This window comes from Malania oleifera, chromosome 13 (genome assembly GCF_029873635.1).
Source record: "Malania oleifera isolate guangnan ecotype guangnan chromosome 13, ASM2987363v1, whole genome shotgun sequence".
Lineage (NCBI taxonomy): Eukaryota > Viridiplantae > Streptophyta > Magnoliopsida > Santalales > Ximeniaceae > Malania > Malania oleifera.
In genome coordinates, this window is record NC_080429.1 from 20,110,159 (window position 1) to 20,127,240 (window position 17,082).

Genomic DNA, 17,082 nt, shown 5'->3' on the forward strand with positions numbered 1-17,082 from the left:
CTTCAATGGCAACAAATATTGTCACTGGTTCTTCAACCTCTTCCGATATTGCTATCCCTAATCTCACTAGTAAACAATGTCGTCAACTCTTGGATCTTTTATCACCTTTGAACACCAACTTTGTTAATTTTGTTGGTAACTTGGCCTCTTGTCATTCTGCTTCTCTTTCTAACATTGAATGAATTGTTGATTCAGGTGCCTCCGATCACATAAATTCCAATTTATCTTCTCTTGATAATATTTAGCTTTTCAATCAGTCATGCCCCATTAAGCTTCCAAATGGTGACATTGTTTCTATAACTCATACCGGCATTATGCGATTTTCTCCTACTTTCTCTCTTTCTAATGTTCTTTATGTGCCTTCATTTAAATTTAACTTATTATCTATCCGCAAACTTACCACTGATCTCAATTGCGTGGCTATATTTTTTTTCCTACCTTTTGTGTCTTTCAGAACCTATCCACGAGGAAGCTAATTGGAACGTGTGAAGTACGAGATGGGCTTTACCACTTTAAACCTCCCTCAGCCTCAGTTTTCCACTCTCAACGTGTTTCTAACACTGCTCTTTGGCAGCAATGTCTTGATCACCCTTCTATTTCATGTATTCCAAAAACCTTACATATTTCTTCTTCTCATTTGCCTTGTGATGTTTGTACTAAAGCAAAGCACACTCGTTTACCTTTTTCCTTGAATACACATAAGAGCACATTTTGTTTTAATCGGATTTATTGTGATATATAGGATGGTTAAGACACAACTTCACTCTCTGGTGTACATTATTTTTTAACAATCGTGGATGACTACTCACGTGTTACATGGGTCTATCTTATGTGCATGAAATTTGATACTTTCACTTGCCTTAAAAATTTTTGCGCCATGGTCAAAAATCATTTCAATTGCACTGTTAAGCATATACGCACTGATAATGGTAGCGAATTTCTATCCACCCTACTTCAAACTTTTTTCCATTATCAAGGCATTTTTCACGAGCGCATGTGTGTGGATACACCTCAACAAAATGGTGTTGCCGAGCGTAAACATCATCATCTTCTTAATGTGGCTCGGTGTTTACATTTTCAAGCCAACCTTCCCATCTCCTTTTGGGGCGAATGCATTCTAACAACCACCTATTTAATTAATCGCACTCCTTCACCCATCCTCAATCATAAGTCCCTTTATGAACTCTTTTTTCAGAAACCACCATTGTATACGCACTTGCGAGTGTTTGGGTGCTTGTGCTATGCCCAAACCACTCGCCAACATCATGATAAATTCTCTCCTCATGCTCTTCAATGTGTTTTCTTGAGTTATCCTGGTCATCATAAGGCTTATCGTGTATACGATCTTGAAAACAAAAAAAATTTCATCTCCCGTAATGTCACTTTTCAAGAGCATGTCTTTCCCTATCATCTTATACCTCCAGCTCCTACATCTTCTCCCATTCTTCCCCTTTCTATTCTTGATATACACCCTTCCTACACACCCACCCCTAGCCCCCTACCTTTCTCTCCCTCTCCCTTGGTATCCTCCCCGACACCCTCGCCCCCTCCACCAACCCCTCCACCACCCCCTCCACCCACCTCCTCACGGCCCAAACAAGCTGTCATACATCCCTCTTACTTGGCTGATTATATCTGCCATACTTTACCAAAGTCCTCCACGGCTTCACAAGTTTCAAGATGTTCCTCAAGTACGGTTCATTCTCTCTCCTTTTTTTTTATCTTATCATTGTTCTCTAATGAACATTTGGTTTTTCTTTCTATCATGTCTCAACATCCCGAACACACTTCATATTCTCAGGCCGTGCTGCACCCACATTGGCGTGTTGTCATGACTTTTGAAATCCAAGCCTTAGAAACCAATAGTACATGGGTTCTTCAACACCTTCCACCTAGCAAAAAACTAATTGGCTGTAAATGGGTGTTCGAAACAAAACTTCGAGCCGATGGATCCATAGAGTGACACAAAGCTCGCTTGGTGGCCCAAGGGCTACACTCAGGTAGAAGGTTTGGATTATCATGACACTTTTGCTCCTGTTGTTAAACTTGTTACTGTTAGGTGTGTTCTTGCAGTGGATGCAACTCGGAATTGGCATCTCCTTCAATTGGATGTCAACAAAGCTTTTCTCCATGGTGACCTTGATGAGGAGGTCTATATGCTCCCTCCACTGGGTTATTGCAAACAGGGGGAGACTCATGTTTGTCATCTTCAGAAATCCCTTTATGGCCTTAAGCAAGCTTCTCGTAATTGGTTCTCTAAATTATTTTCATTTTTACTTGCTGCGAGTTTCACCTAATCTTTGGCCGATCACTCTCTTTTCACTTGCTCTCGGGGTCAGTCTTTTACTCTTATACTTGTTTATGTTGATGACATTCTCATGGCAGGCAATAATCTCTCCGATATTAGCACTTTCAAAGCCATGCTCGCTCAGAAATTCAAGCTCAAGGATCTTGGCAAATTGAAATATTTCCTTGGCCTCGAAGTAACTCGCTCTCCCACTGACATTTTTCTTAACCAACACAAATTTGCTCTTGACATCCTCACTGATAGCGGTCATTTTGGTGCTCGTCCTACCCAATTTCCCACGGAACAAAATATGAAGCTCAATAATACAGATGATGATCTTCTCTCCGATCTAAGCTCGTTTCGGCTACTCATTGTACGTTTGATCTATCTCACCATCACTCGTTCCAACATTATATTTCCAGTCAATTTAGTCAAAGAGACTAGTTAACTCAAGAAACAAAGGGGGGGGGGGGGGTGGGGAAAGGAAACTTGCAAGGCAAATATTATGGATTTGTACTAAACCATCAATTCTTGAAGTCCTCGACTTCTAACAACAAAAAACAGGGAGACCCAACCACACAATCCTTGATAGATGCTACCCTAGTATCCCATACAATAATTTGTCACCATATGCTATAGTAGAAAGACTAAACACTCAGCCTCTAAGTGTCAACTTCCTAAAATTTCTCGCCAAGAAACTACTCTTACCAAGAGATATCAAAATCTTTGAAGATTAAAAGTATCACACAACTCAAAGCATAGGAAAAATGCCTTTAGAATTGGGCAAGGCAAGACTCATAAGGAAGCTTAAGCCATCATTGTTGATGACTGGATTAGCCAAACATTGCCCTTCAAGAGGATTCAACCGTGTTAGTAGTAAATTCAAATTGGGTAAGGCTCCCAAATAAGCAAGGGCCAAAATTGGGTTTAGGTGCTCGAGTAAGCTTGAGTCATCTCTGTTGATGACCAAATTAGCTGAAGTATCAAGAATTCAAATAGGTGGATTTTTGTAGATAAGCACAAATAAGCAATAGATAGAAATAAGAGTCCAAAACAAACTTAGTAAAATAAAGATGGCAATAAAATGCAAATGGATTACTAATAGCAAATTTTCTAATCCTTTAATTACCTTCTCTTCCCTTCACTTGAGTACCAATTTCCACCCCATGTTTCTTTATCTCATTGTTTATTCTATAATAAACTGCTATGATTATGAAATAGATTTAAAAAAGGCAATAATTTTCTATTTAAAGCGGGGAAAATGGCTACATTTCAAATAGCACCATAGTAATTTCAGTGCAAAACGCAGCATACAATGTTGCTAGTTACTTAGCACAACATCAAGCCAATGGAAAGCATTCTTGTCTCAAATGAAAAAGAAATTAATCATTTTTATTTATAATTTAAGTTACCCTCTCACACTTTTTAAAAAAAAAAACTAAAGGAGGGCGGCACCTCTAATTATTTATTGATATACCCTCACTTTTAGCGGAGGAATATCGTGACTACATGACAATCATTGTGAGATTACAGATAAAAAAGACATTAAAGGTCTCCCAAAACCAATACTAACAACCAATCAAAATAGGACTACAAATCCAACCAAAGCTAAATAAGAAACAAATTAACAAATGAAAGATTAGAATGATCTGTTATGATTCAACATTATTAGGTTACTATAACATGTAAAATGCATTATTATTGTTGACGGTTATTTGGTCTTTTAGCATTATTAGTATGTAGTAAAGTTATGTTAACAAGGGTATTATTATCATTGATATTGTAGTTGACATATATTATAACAGAGGAAGAGACCTATCATTGAGGTTAGGTCTTCCATCTTACCCAATTATTTAATGTGATACTAGAGCTGATTCCCAAGCAGTCTTGAGTTCAGTCTTGTTGTCTGCATTTATCGTGTGGTGCTTAAGAAAAAAAATTATTGCTCTTTGTAATGTGTTATTTATTTGTGCTTATCTCCCCATGCACTATCGGGCTACACATGTAGGTGAGTGTTAAGGCCTGACATACATTGTCCATCCACTACTAAACAACTTAAATTTTTAAGTGAACTGGTAATCTAACAACAATCAAATGCATAATTAAAATAAGCCAAACCACAAACAATTACAATCAAAATTGAACCAAATTTTAATTTAGACAAACTAAAACAGAAAATTCATTTTCTTTTATAAATCAAATTTACTTCTTAACATGCTTGGAGGCTAAACTTGATTTGTTTCAATGAAACATGATGAAAATATAGCAAACAATACAAAAATGATCAAATTTCACCTAGATCTGCTCCAGTGTGTCAACTGCAAGTCCTTTGCAATTACCATGGGAATCAAGCCCTTGAAATCAGCTAATCAGATTAAACTTGCAGAAACCTTATGATGATTTTCAACTTCACAATGTCCAAATTTCTTACTTCGGAAGAAAAGCAACAATGGTTGTAACAACAAAACCGAAATCATAATTGTTATCCCAAATTTGCCATTCATTTCAGTTTGGAGAAAAAAAAAATGTCACATAATCACTGTTTTAACAAAAAAAAAGCCAAATCAGTAATATAATTGTGAACATGATACTATTTTCAGTTCAGACCAGTTTTAAGTAATGGAAATGGTATAGAACCAAAACAACCATAGCTAACCAAAGCACAATTTCAGCTATTGATAGCAAGACCATGTACAGTATAGCATGGGAAATGTTCAGTCGAGTTTAACAATTTAAAAGAAGCCTATTCTTTTCAAGACAGTAGAAAAAAGTAGCAAAAATAATACAAAATAAAATATAAAGACAGACAGTGTGAGAACACAATCATATAGTGAAACAAGATGCTGCATTAAGTAAGATAAATGACCAACCCATATAGTAGCTCTAGTTCACAGCCATGTGTACGCAAAAAAAAAAAAAAAATGTAAATCCACTCACTGAATATGCACTGCCCATGCTTACAGCCAATGAAAGCACAAGGATTTATTTAAAAAAAAAAAGGAGGGGGGAGGGGGGGGGGGGGTAATAAGGGAAAGAGATAACAATAACACTACAAATACAAATAAGCATATGTAAGCTAGGGACATTACATTCTCATTCAGCAATTAAGTCTGAAATTAAATTCTTTGAAGGAAATTTCAGGCAAATAGAAACATCTAACCACAGGCAGAAGGGATGTCAAACTAGCAACCCAATAGATGTCGATAAAAATAAGACACAACTGTCAAAAAGTACACTTTGCAGACAAATAGGTTTACTAGATTATCACTGGCACGTAAAACTGAAGATAGTAAATCTTCTAAGAAGTATTTCATTACAGGTAAAATCGATTGTATTTCAATCATTAATGCTGCAAATGGCACCCAATCACAAAAATCAGAAATAATTATTAAGAGAGACTCCAAAGGAGTTCTAAGTATTGTGGAGGAGCCAGTTGATGAGACGGCCAAATGGTGCAACCGTGCAAGAATAGAATGAGTTGGGGAGATGTTACGGATGAGGATAATGCAGGGAATAGCGATTTTGAATGCAAAAAAGGATTACTTTTGGATCATATCCGGGAGCGGTATGGATGTTCCTCTGATTCTTCCATTGATCGCCTAGGGGATTTATCTTATTCGCCTCCTCTTCCTTTAGAATTTTTTAGAAGGAATTAATATGTTTGATTATGAGGTTAATAAAATTGAACAAAAGGTTGAGGATGGAATTCTACCAACTCCAGTCCAAGAAATCTCTAGGAAAGACGTTGAAACTCAGTGTTTGTTGGATGAATGAAGTTGGGCTTGACAGCTGGAAAATCAAAGGTGAAGAAGGGTCAAAGGGAACTAGCTAATTTGAAGTATTCAGTGAACTATGACGGGAAGGGATTGAAGAGGGGGTTTCTGGGTTGATATATATCAGCAGTTTCTTTTGTTTTGCTTTCATTTTTTTTCCTTTTATTTAATTTTTTCTCTTTTTTTTCTTGAGCATGCAGTATCCTCGATATGATTGTACGTTCTCTTTCTTAACAAATTTTCTTTTGCTATGAAAAAAATAATATAAAATACTTGCTACTAATGTTTAGGAGGAACATAATGATAGTAACATCAGCAAAAATTGAATAAATAGGCTGCAGAAAACATATATTACCAACTTAAAAAAAAAAAAAATCATTGGAGATGTTTTCAATAGAACAAACCTTCAAGACTTAACAGAATTCATAGTCTCTTCTTAAAGCATTTCACTTCTAGTGAATTGCCAACTTTCAAGTTTAAAATCAAACAGGATGAAACAGAAGAGGAAAATAGATCTAACCAAATTATACGTTGATTTAAAAAAAAAGAAAAAGAAAAAGAAAAAGAAAAAGAAAAAGAAAAATAGCCGATCGCTTGAGATAGGATTATGAGTAACTTAAATGTTGAAAAAATGGGTGACTTTCCTATATAATCTAGTACAATCTGTGAACATTTCAACCAAAATTCTAAATGCATCACTTTATAATCCATAGATTAAAACACAGCCAACTATAATCTACTTGAGAAGCTACAGGTTTACAAAAATCCGTCTCGTGGGAGACATGAAACCATCCTGGTAGGTTTACAAAATCTAAATTTTTTTTTTCTGGGTTAAATGTATAAAGATCAAATGCAGAGAGAGAGGGAAGGGGAGAGAGAGAAAGTACAAAATTGTATAGTGGAACTTTTCTGAAGTTCAATGCTGTAAATCAAGACAGCATAAAGCTGATCATGTGAGGAAATATGTATCAAATGCTGCAAAAAACAATACAAATGTTGCTTAGTGGGAGCAAAAAAAAAAAAAAAAAAAGAGAGAAAGCAAAGAACAAAATGAATGAGACAAAAGAGAGAAGAATCATATAAATTCATTGCTAGAATATAATGTAGGAAGCATTTAAGGAGGGTGTAGATTTTTCGATAGATCATCTTCATAGAGAAGAGAATAAAGTGGCAGATGCGTTGACTCGATAAGGTGCCATGGGGAGAAATAGTTTATTTACAAATAGTAGTCAACTTCCTAAAGTTATCAAAGATTTGTATAGATTAGATAAAATGGGTACGTCTTATATGAGGTATGTTTAATTGGTTTCCTTTTGGTATTGGTATATGATTGTTTTCTTCTTTTGTTTATTTTGATGCATGGAGTGTTTTATTGGTTATTTGTAAGGCTCAAGTGTCCTTTTGTTTTCACAGTATTTCTCCATCATAAGTGAGGGTTATTAATAAAATTAGGAAAGAAGGTGCCGTCCTCTTTTACCAAAAAAAAATAAAAGCATATAATGGGAAATTAATTGTTGGTACAAGCATCTATTGAGTGTTGCAAGCATCTATGGACAGAGAGACTAAGAAGCTTTGAAAAGAAGGGGGAAATGGTTTATGAAAACACAGATGCATGACATAATTAACAAATCAGGCTAAAAGCTTGGGAGAAGGGTAATGTTGATTTCAGGAAATTTTAACAAATAACAGGAAATTGGAACAAAATAATCCTAAATACAGTTTCCATTTTTTTTTTTTTATCAGCAAAAACAATATATTAGCGAGGCATCAAGGGGATGCCAAGCCGTGGTACAAAACATCAACTATTCTAAAGAGTGTCAGCAAACATCGAGGGCAACAAAATGATCATTAACAAATTTCCCACTGAGCTAGCTGGAGACTCCATTGGGCTTTGCAGGTCAGACGCCACGAAGAAGAATCTTTGAGGGTCTCTTATTTCTTTCTTTCCAAGCACACCAAAAGATGGCGAGAGGGATGAAGTTCAAAGCCTTTCGCTTCTCCTTTGTGGATCCGATGCCTTTCCAAGCCCAAATATCCCCTCCAACTGAATCTGCCGTAACCCACTGCTGTCCAGCCAAGGAAAGAGCCAAATTCCACAAGTTTCTTGTCCAAGGGCAGTGGAGAAGAATATGGTTGACTGATTTTGCATTAGCCATACAGAGAAAACACCAATTTGTGACTGTAAGCCCTCTTTTCTGCAGGTTGTCGAGGGTTAAAATATTTCCATTTACGGAGTCCCAAGCAAAAAGGCAACCTTTGAAGGGGCTGCTGTTCTCCAAATGTGAATCCAAGGGGAGTTACTGCAATTTGTTCTCAACTGTGAGAGATTCCTAGATAAAGATTTAACAGTGAAAACGCCATTTTTGTCCAAAGCCTATTTTGGCTCGTTGGGGATGTTTTGATGACATAATTTGTGTAGAAATCTGCAGAAATCAGAGTGTGTGAAGTTCCCAATCTGCCACGTTCCTTGTAAAAGGACTATCCTAGAAAATTCCCTGATAAGTAATTCAAAGATGATGACTGATAAGGGCATTTCTATCACTAGTCAAGCTATAGATGGAAGGAAATGCAGCTCTAAGATTACGGTTCTCACTTCTCACACCACACATCACGCTAACTTAAAATGTCACAAATTGTAAAAAATCATCACATCTTTTCCTGATGAATTTCCATACTCACATAGAGACCTCTTCTATTGTGAGTTGTCCAATCATTGTGCTCAATCCCATATTTAGAAACAATAATATTCCACCAAAGGTGGTCTTTCTCCTTCCTCAACCTCCATAACCACTTCCCAAGGAGAGCTTTATTGAAAGTGAGGAGGGATTTCAATCCCAAATCTCTCAAACAAATGGGTTGCTTGACCACTCCCCATCCAAAAAGGTGATATTTAAACTCCTCCCCTGAGCTTCCCCAAAGAAATTTTCTCTAAATTCCCTCCAATCTCCTAACTAGTAAGGTTGATAGGGGAAGGAGAGATGAAGTAAATTGGAAATTCGTCAAAGTTCTCTTGATAAGAGTGAGGTCTACCTCCTTTTGATAAGAAATTTATTTTCCATCTTGCCAATCTCCTTTCAAACTTTTCAATAATAGGGCCCTAGAATCCTTTACCGTTGAATTTGGCTTTGAGGGGGAGACCAAGGTGGGAAAGGTTCCCATCTTGCACAAAAAAACCAATAGGGAAAATCCCCTTGTGTTCTCCTTAATTGGAATAAACCCACTTTTGCCAAGGTTCACTTTTAGGCCTAAGATGCCCTCAAACCCTAAAAAAATGCATAAGAAGTTGAGGATATGAAGGATATAATCTTCACAAAAAATAATACTATGGTTGCGAAAAGAAGATGAAAAACTTTAGTAAAACTTCCATTTTATGCCCAACTTGAGACCCCTAAATATCCCTCCTTTAGTAGATTTCATCAGCATGAGCCTAAGCACCTCGATGACTAAAATAAACAAGAAAGAGAAGGGATCTCTTTGTCTCAAGCCTCTCAAGGAGCAAAAGAAATCAAAGGGTAGCCATTTATGAGCAGTGAGAAGCTTGGGGTTTTGATGCATTGAGCAATCCAACTACACCTGAGCTCCCTGGAGCCCATTTATAATGAGATAAAGAAGGAAGTTCCAGTTGACATGATCGAATGCTTTCTCCATATCCAATTTGCACACTATTCCCCTTTTTCCCTCCTTTAAATAGGCATCCACCACTTCATTAGCAATAAGGGCAACATCCATAAGTTGTCTTCCAACCGCAAAAGCATTGTTGATAATGATCAGACTTTAGGTATTGCTTTTTTTAATCTCTCAGCAAGTGCTTTGGTAATGATTTTATAAATGCTTCCCTATCAAGCTAATGGAGCAAAAATCCTTGATGTTAGCAGCCCCAACTTTCTTTGGAACAAGAGTAACAAAGGTGGTATTTATGCAACTAATGAATTTTCTTGATTTATTTAACTCCTCAAACATGTTTAACAAGTCATGTTTGAGGAGGCTCTAGTTAGTCTGAAAGAAAGCCAATGACAAACCATCCGGTCTAGGCGCTCTATCTCCACTGCAATTTTTAATAGTTTGGAGGACTTATGCATCTTTAAAAGGTCTCTCAAGCCACCCTGCAGTGAAAGAACTGAGAGATCTCAAATTTATGCCATCCATTGTAGGTCTTCAAGCCTCGAGTTTAGAGTAGAGGTCTTTATAAAAATCACAAATACCTTTCCTAAAATCCTCTGCCCTAATTAAGGTGATTTCCCCAATTTCAATGCTACCTAAGGTGTTACTTCTATGGTGAGTGTTTGCTATCCGATGAAAGGATTTTGTATTACAATCCCCTTTTTGAGCCATAAAGCTCTAGATTTCTACCTCCAAGATATCTCTTCTAGATTAATGACCTCTTTTAATTCCTTCTTAAGCATAGCTATTTTGGCTCTATGTTCATCATTAAGACCCTGGATTAATTATTGCTAATCAATCTCTCTGATGTCATTAAGAATAATGATCTTCTTCACTTGGACATTACCAAAGGTGTTTCTGTTCCATATCTTTAGCTTTTATTGTATTCCTTTCAACTTTGAGACAAGCACAAAACTAGCCTTCTCCCTTTTCACTAACTCCCCAAAACCATTATGTTTTAACCACATATTCTTAAAGTGAAAGGGGGCTGGAGCCCATTTTAACAACCCCCCCCCCCTGATGGGAGTCAAGGGAGACATGGAAATGATTTGGGATGGGCCTAGGAAGTAGACTCAAAATCATACGAGGAAAATGAAGTTCCAATTCAATCAAAAGTAGGAACCTATTGATCCTTGAAAAGGTAGACACCTCCCTAGAGTTGGATCAAGTGAATTTGCCACCAATGAGAGGGAGATTAATAAGGGCATTCACAGTGGTAAAGTCAAGGAATTCTATCATGCTACTGGTCTCAAGGCCACCCCCACAACTTTTATACAGATACACAATCATATTGAAATTGCCTCTAATAATCCAAGGAGCATCCCATCTACTCCTAATCTCAAAGAGCACATTCCAAAAAAGAGACCTAGGCTATATACCCCTGTGAAATCCACTTAAAGATATCGTTCGTGCTTTTGAACAAACAAGAGAGTGAGAAGGAGTTTATGAAGTGGTCCAACAATTTCAGAACATTAGGCTTCCACAAGACTAGTATGCTCCTTGAGTTACCAACTATACCAAGGGAAATCCAATCACAAGCATCTCAACCCAGAGGTCATTGATCAAAAGCTGCTCCATCGTCTCCACCTTTGTTTCTTGCAAGCACACCACATCATCCCTCCAATCCTAAAGAAAGGACTTGATTACACTCCTATTGGCTTTGTCGTTGGGACCCCTCACATTCCAAGAAATGTAATTTCTTAACATGATTAAACACAAAGGCTTCAACTACCACATGCCTCTTCCATTTTTGAGCATCCTCCTGTTTTCCATAGATCACTGTACATTCCAAGCACTTAAATTCCCAACTAGTATCCAACTTTTTAATACTTCCCACAAGTTTTCTTGTGATTTCTTCCCATTTCCTTTTTTCTCTTTCTTTCAATATTCTTAAACAATTGTAAGGCTTTATCCTAGCTCTATCCTCAAACCATTCAAATGACATATCTATGGTTTTGTTTACCAATTTTAGCTTTTGAAGAACCCAAACAAACACCTGATTCTTGAATTGAGTGTTGTCTGAGTACAAGTCATTCAAAGTTTCAAAATTGGGCTTATCAACCAAATCCTTAAAGTTGGGATTGGCACACAAAGTGTCATAGCTAGTACTAGGAGTTGGGACAAGGGCTAGCCTTCCAGTATCATTTGGTGAATTAGGGGGCACTTGCTCCAAAACTATCTCCTCCTAAGTTACAAATCCCTATAAAGGGAGGTCTTGTAGGGGCCAGCCTTCCAAAGTGGACTAGCTCTTTGGCATCTTTAAAAGGACCATCATGAAGCTTAAAGGGAGAAAAAAGTTGGGATTGGACTTTGAGTAGTCAAGTGGGATTGCAAGGCAATAAAAAATCCCAACTTCAAACGAGATGAAGGCTTTGATACTGCCTTTATCAAGCTTAAGGAAATCCAAAGAGTCGGTTGCAGAACTGTTCTTCTCCCCCAAAACACTCCTAAAGGATCGTTTGTGCTTACTTGTCTTACCCACCAACTGTTGATTGAGTGTCAAGCCAGCACTCAATAATAAACTGAATCAACACCATCAACAAGAGTAAACAAGCAGAAATCAGCCTTCAATTGAGTGAATCCATAAGAGAAAAGTGCTGATGTAAGCTTGGAAAACCATTGACGTGAAGCTTGCTTTAAACCATACGAGCTTTTATTCAATCTACAAACCATATTCACCCTCTGAGCTGCAAAACTGGGAGGAAGCTTCATATACACTTCCCGAGACAAATCACCATGAAGAAAAGCATTATTCACATCAAGCTGGTGAACAAAGAGATTTCGAGAGGCAGCAATAGCAAGTAAACACCGAACACTAACAAGCTTAGCAACCGATGAAAAAGTTTTAATGTAATCTAGAACTTCATGTTGAGTATACCCTTTAGCTACTAAACAGGCTTTATAACGTTCATTGAACCATATGAATGATATTTAACCCGATATACCCATTTACAGCCAATGGGTTGATGTGTGGGAGGTAAGGCAATGACAGTTCATGTATGATTCTCCTCAAGAGCCTTAATCCCACCGGCCATAGCATATGTCCAATAAGAAAACTTAACAACTTCATGCTAGAACTGTGGTTCCTCAGTGGAAGAGACATTAAGAACAAAAGAGTGATAGGAAGGAGATAGTGAAGTATATGAAAGAACTGAACTAAGATCATAGGCATGCCTGAAGAAGGCCGAGAGCAATGAAGTACAGACAAGCTGGGTTGTGAAACACTGGCTAGATTACAATGATAATTGCAAAGATATTATGGAGGATGGCGAATACAACTAGAACGACGGGAAGGAACAGAAACTGGAACATTAGAAGCATTAGAAGTAGAATTAGATGGAGAAGCCAAGGTTTTTGATGGAGAAACCAAGATGTTTGATAAAAAATAAAAAGAAATATCATTAGGAGGATGTGGAAGAACTAAAGAAGAAGGAAGAGAATAAAAAACAGAGGTGATAAAATTATAAGGAAGAGATGAAAAAGGAAATTGGGTTTCATGAAAAATAACATCTCATGAAATAAAAATTTCATGAGAGTGAAGATCAAACAATCGGTAACCTTTGACAGCATAAGGATAACCGAGGAATACACACTTCTAAGCTCGAGAATCAAACTTGTTACGAGAGGAAGATAAAGTCAATGCAAAACACAAACAACCAAATACCCATAAATGATTGTAGGAAGGAAGTTTAGAAAAGAGAACTTCAAAAGGTGATTTGTTATACAAAAGAGGAGTAGGCATTTGGTTTTATAAGATAGCTTGCAATGAGAATACAATCTTCCCCAAAGGGTAAAGGGAGGTGAGCTTGAAATCGAAGAGCATGGGCAACATTAAGCAAGTGTTGGTGCTTCCGTTCAACAATCGAATTTTGCTGAGGTGTAGCAAGACAAGTGTGTTGGTGTATGAGTCCTTTTGAAGCAAGAAAATTAGACATAAGATTATCATTTAAATGAAAAATGTGTGTGGGTGAGTGAAGAATCAATGAACCAATGTGTGAGAGATGCAAACCTAAACCATCACCGATTACAACCTCGTCAGTGCCATCATATTCATAATGAATTGATAAATTAGCCAAATCACCAGTAATATTGTGGGATGTTGCCAAGTCAATAAGACATTTTGTGTCTTGGGCTGGTAATGTTGAGGTATAGTTTGTCGTTGCTTCAAAGAATTGCACACAGGAACAGTATTTGGCAATGTGACCCAATTGATCACAAATTTGGCATTTTCGTGTGTACCGGCACTATCCAATGGGCTTGTTTTTCCAATTGTCTCGTGGGCCACCATTGTTTCGGTACTGGGCTAATAAAGAGTTTTGCTATTGAGACCCATTGTTACGGCCAAACCCATTTTTCTTTGAGAATTCCTTAGTGTTGTGACCTCCAGAAGAAGAGCTAGAACTAGGTCGTCAATTAGAGTAGTTGGAAGAGGCGACCAACTACTTAGATTTTGGCTTCAAGACATCGCAGGTAGGCATTGTGACCTATGATAAGGTCATGTAAGTCCTTGAATGTGAGTGGGCGTTCCCGTGGGTGAATAGGGGCTGCAATTTCGCGGAAGTCAATTCCCAATCCATTTAGGATATAGAGCGTGAGATCATCTTCAGAGAAAGGATGATCAATGAGGGAAATTTCATCCACAAGAGATTTGACGGTGTGCAGGTATTCTTGAACCATCTGATTTCCCTTCTTTGTCAAGGTGAGTTCCTCTTTATGTTGCAGTGCACGTGCGCGGGATTTGCTCGCATACATGGTGTGTAATTTTTGACATGCTTCTTGCATTGGGAGGTTTTGGTAATGGAAATGAATGGTGTTATGGTGATGGTCGTTGAAGCCAAAATGGCACTGAGAATAAGCTTATCTTGTCTTATCTAGTGGGTTCTTTGAAGGATGGAAGTGGAGATATCAGTGGAGTTGGGACAGAGTTATCACCAGTAACATACTCAAGTAGATTATAACCCAATGAGGAGGGCATCAAATTGGGCACGCCATTGAGGGAAGGTTGAAGGTGGGAGTTTTACGTTTATTTGGGTAGTGATATTGAGAGAAATAAGAGAGGTCACTGTTGGAGAGGGTGGGGTTGTGATTGGGTTCTCATGGGAGGAAGACTCTCTTGATACCATGATAAAGTTTGAAAATATTGATAGTAAAATTCTTATTACTCCCGTGAAGAATGTTTCACCCTACTATTACAAATGTTTGTATGGAAATATATACAAGTATACAAAATTTATTTTAGCAATGAAAGTCTAAAAATAAGTCTAACTGTTACAAAACTTTAACTCATGATTTGCCTAATTGTTATAAAACTTTGACTCGTAATTTGCCTAATTGTTACACAGCTTTGTAAAATAGTTGCAGAAGTAATAATTAAAATATATTATGAATTGCCACATAATTTAAGGGCTAAATCAATAGTACAAATATTTCTAAAAAATAATTTATCTTGTGTTTAGATAAGGTTTTGAATTTGAATGTGTGTAAATTTGGATAAAATATAATACAAAATTATATTTTAATTTTGTCTAAATCCAAACAAAACCAAATTCAAATTCGAATCAAACGTCTTATAAGTTATATTGGTTCATGAAATAGAATAATTGGGTGGAAATAAATAGGTGTACATGAGTATAATAATTTTCAAAAAAAGTACTTATGTTATTATGCATAAAAAAACATTTAACATGATCAGAATAAGGTAAAAATATGGTTTAAATATTTTTTGTTCTTTTAAAAATACTTTCTCATCTTTAAATTTGAGAATAATATATTTTGTTTATTCAATGCTATAGACTAATAAATATTTTTATCCTAATTTAATTTGCTTCCCAATGGCCACACTACTTTGTTTAGTAAGCAATCAAAATTTTGAATCATAATTTTTTTTTTATTTTTACAAAAAAAAAAAAAAAACATTGGATAGAGGACTAATTAAACGTAATATATATATTTTTTTATTCTGGGTGCAAAAAATAAAAAATAAAAATAAAATTTCTTTTGCTTTCGTAGTGTGATGTAAGGCTGACTTGCGTGTTCCCACGGGAGCCCACCCAAACAGAGCCTAAATGGTCACTGGGTCACCGCTGGTTTTCATGTCTTTCTGATTGTGTGTTGCAACCTACATGTGATCAAACCGATGGGGGATTGGTTTCTAGAAGAATTAACATAAGCATATATGATTATTTGATTTATATGGTCATTAATTAATCATCATTACCCTCATATTAATCATCATTCTAATGGGTTATATTATCATTACCAAGATTGCAATTAATCGGTCCAAATTACAAGCTGAGAAAATGTTCAATGTCACGTGATAAGTATTTTTTATATTTACAAGGCCCGGGATGGTTTTAAAATTTTAATTTTTAGTTTTTTTAAGAAATTTTAGAAGTTTAAAGATGACTTCTATTTTATAATTAATTATTATTTTCCATTTTTTTTTTAGAAAAAAATTATAAATTTATCACATTAAGTACATTTCTTAAAAATTTATTGTTTCGGTTATTTTAGATGTTTGAGGAGTCGTATGATGATTTTTACCAAACACCTAAAATCTAATTTTTTAAAATTTTTTATTTTACCCTAATAGCTCCTTTTTTGTAAGGCCAAACTAATTTACAACTACCTAAGATTGATACAGTTTGACCCCTCTTTGATAACTTATGAAAATGAGCTTTTATAAAATAAAAAATTAAGAAAAATTTGTCGATTGAGATTGTTATAAAAATTGTCTGGTCTCATAAAAAAGTAGCTATTAGAAAAAAAAAAAAAAAAGAGAAAAAAAAAAAAAGTTGATTCTAAGTGTTGTGGCATAAAATAGTTGTAAGGTGTTTAAAAATATAGTAAATTACTAAAATAGACAGACATCTTAGGAAATTTAATTAATGCATTAATATTGAAAAACTACCAAGTAAGGACATCCATATGATTGAGTAATTTGTTGGGAAAAAAGTTAACTTTTAATTTTTAGAAGTTTCAAATTTATAATTTTTAAAAAGTAAAAAAAAAAAAACTATTTACTAAATGCATTATGTATAATGAGCATTTACTTCTTAAAAACAAGAACTTGATCTAAAAAGGGGGAACCGAACTTACTCTAGGGCTTAGTTTGACCAAATATAGCTTTTGGAAAGAAATTTCTATAAAAAAAAAAAAAAAAGATGATGAAAATAAGCTAATTGAGATCATTGTAAAATTTATTTGATCCTTTTGTGAAAAATGATTTGTTAGAAAGAAAGAAGACAACTACGAATATATTTTTTATATTTTAAAATAACTAAATTAAAAAGAAAAAATGAGTAAAATGGAGGTTATTTTAAGGTAATTTGATTATTGTATTGATAAGTTTTTAAATTTTAA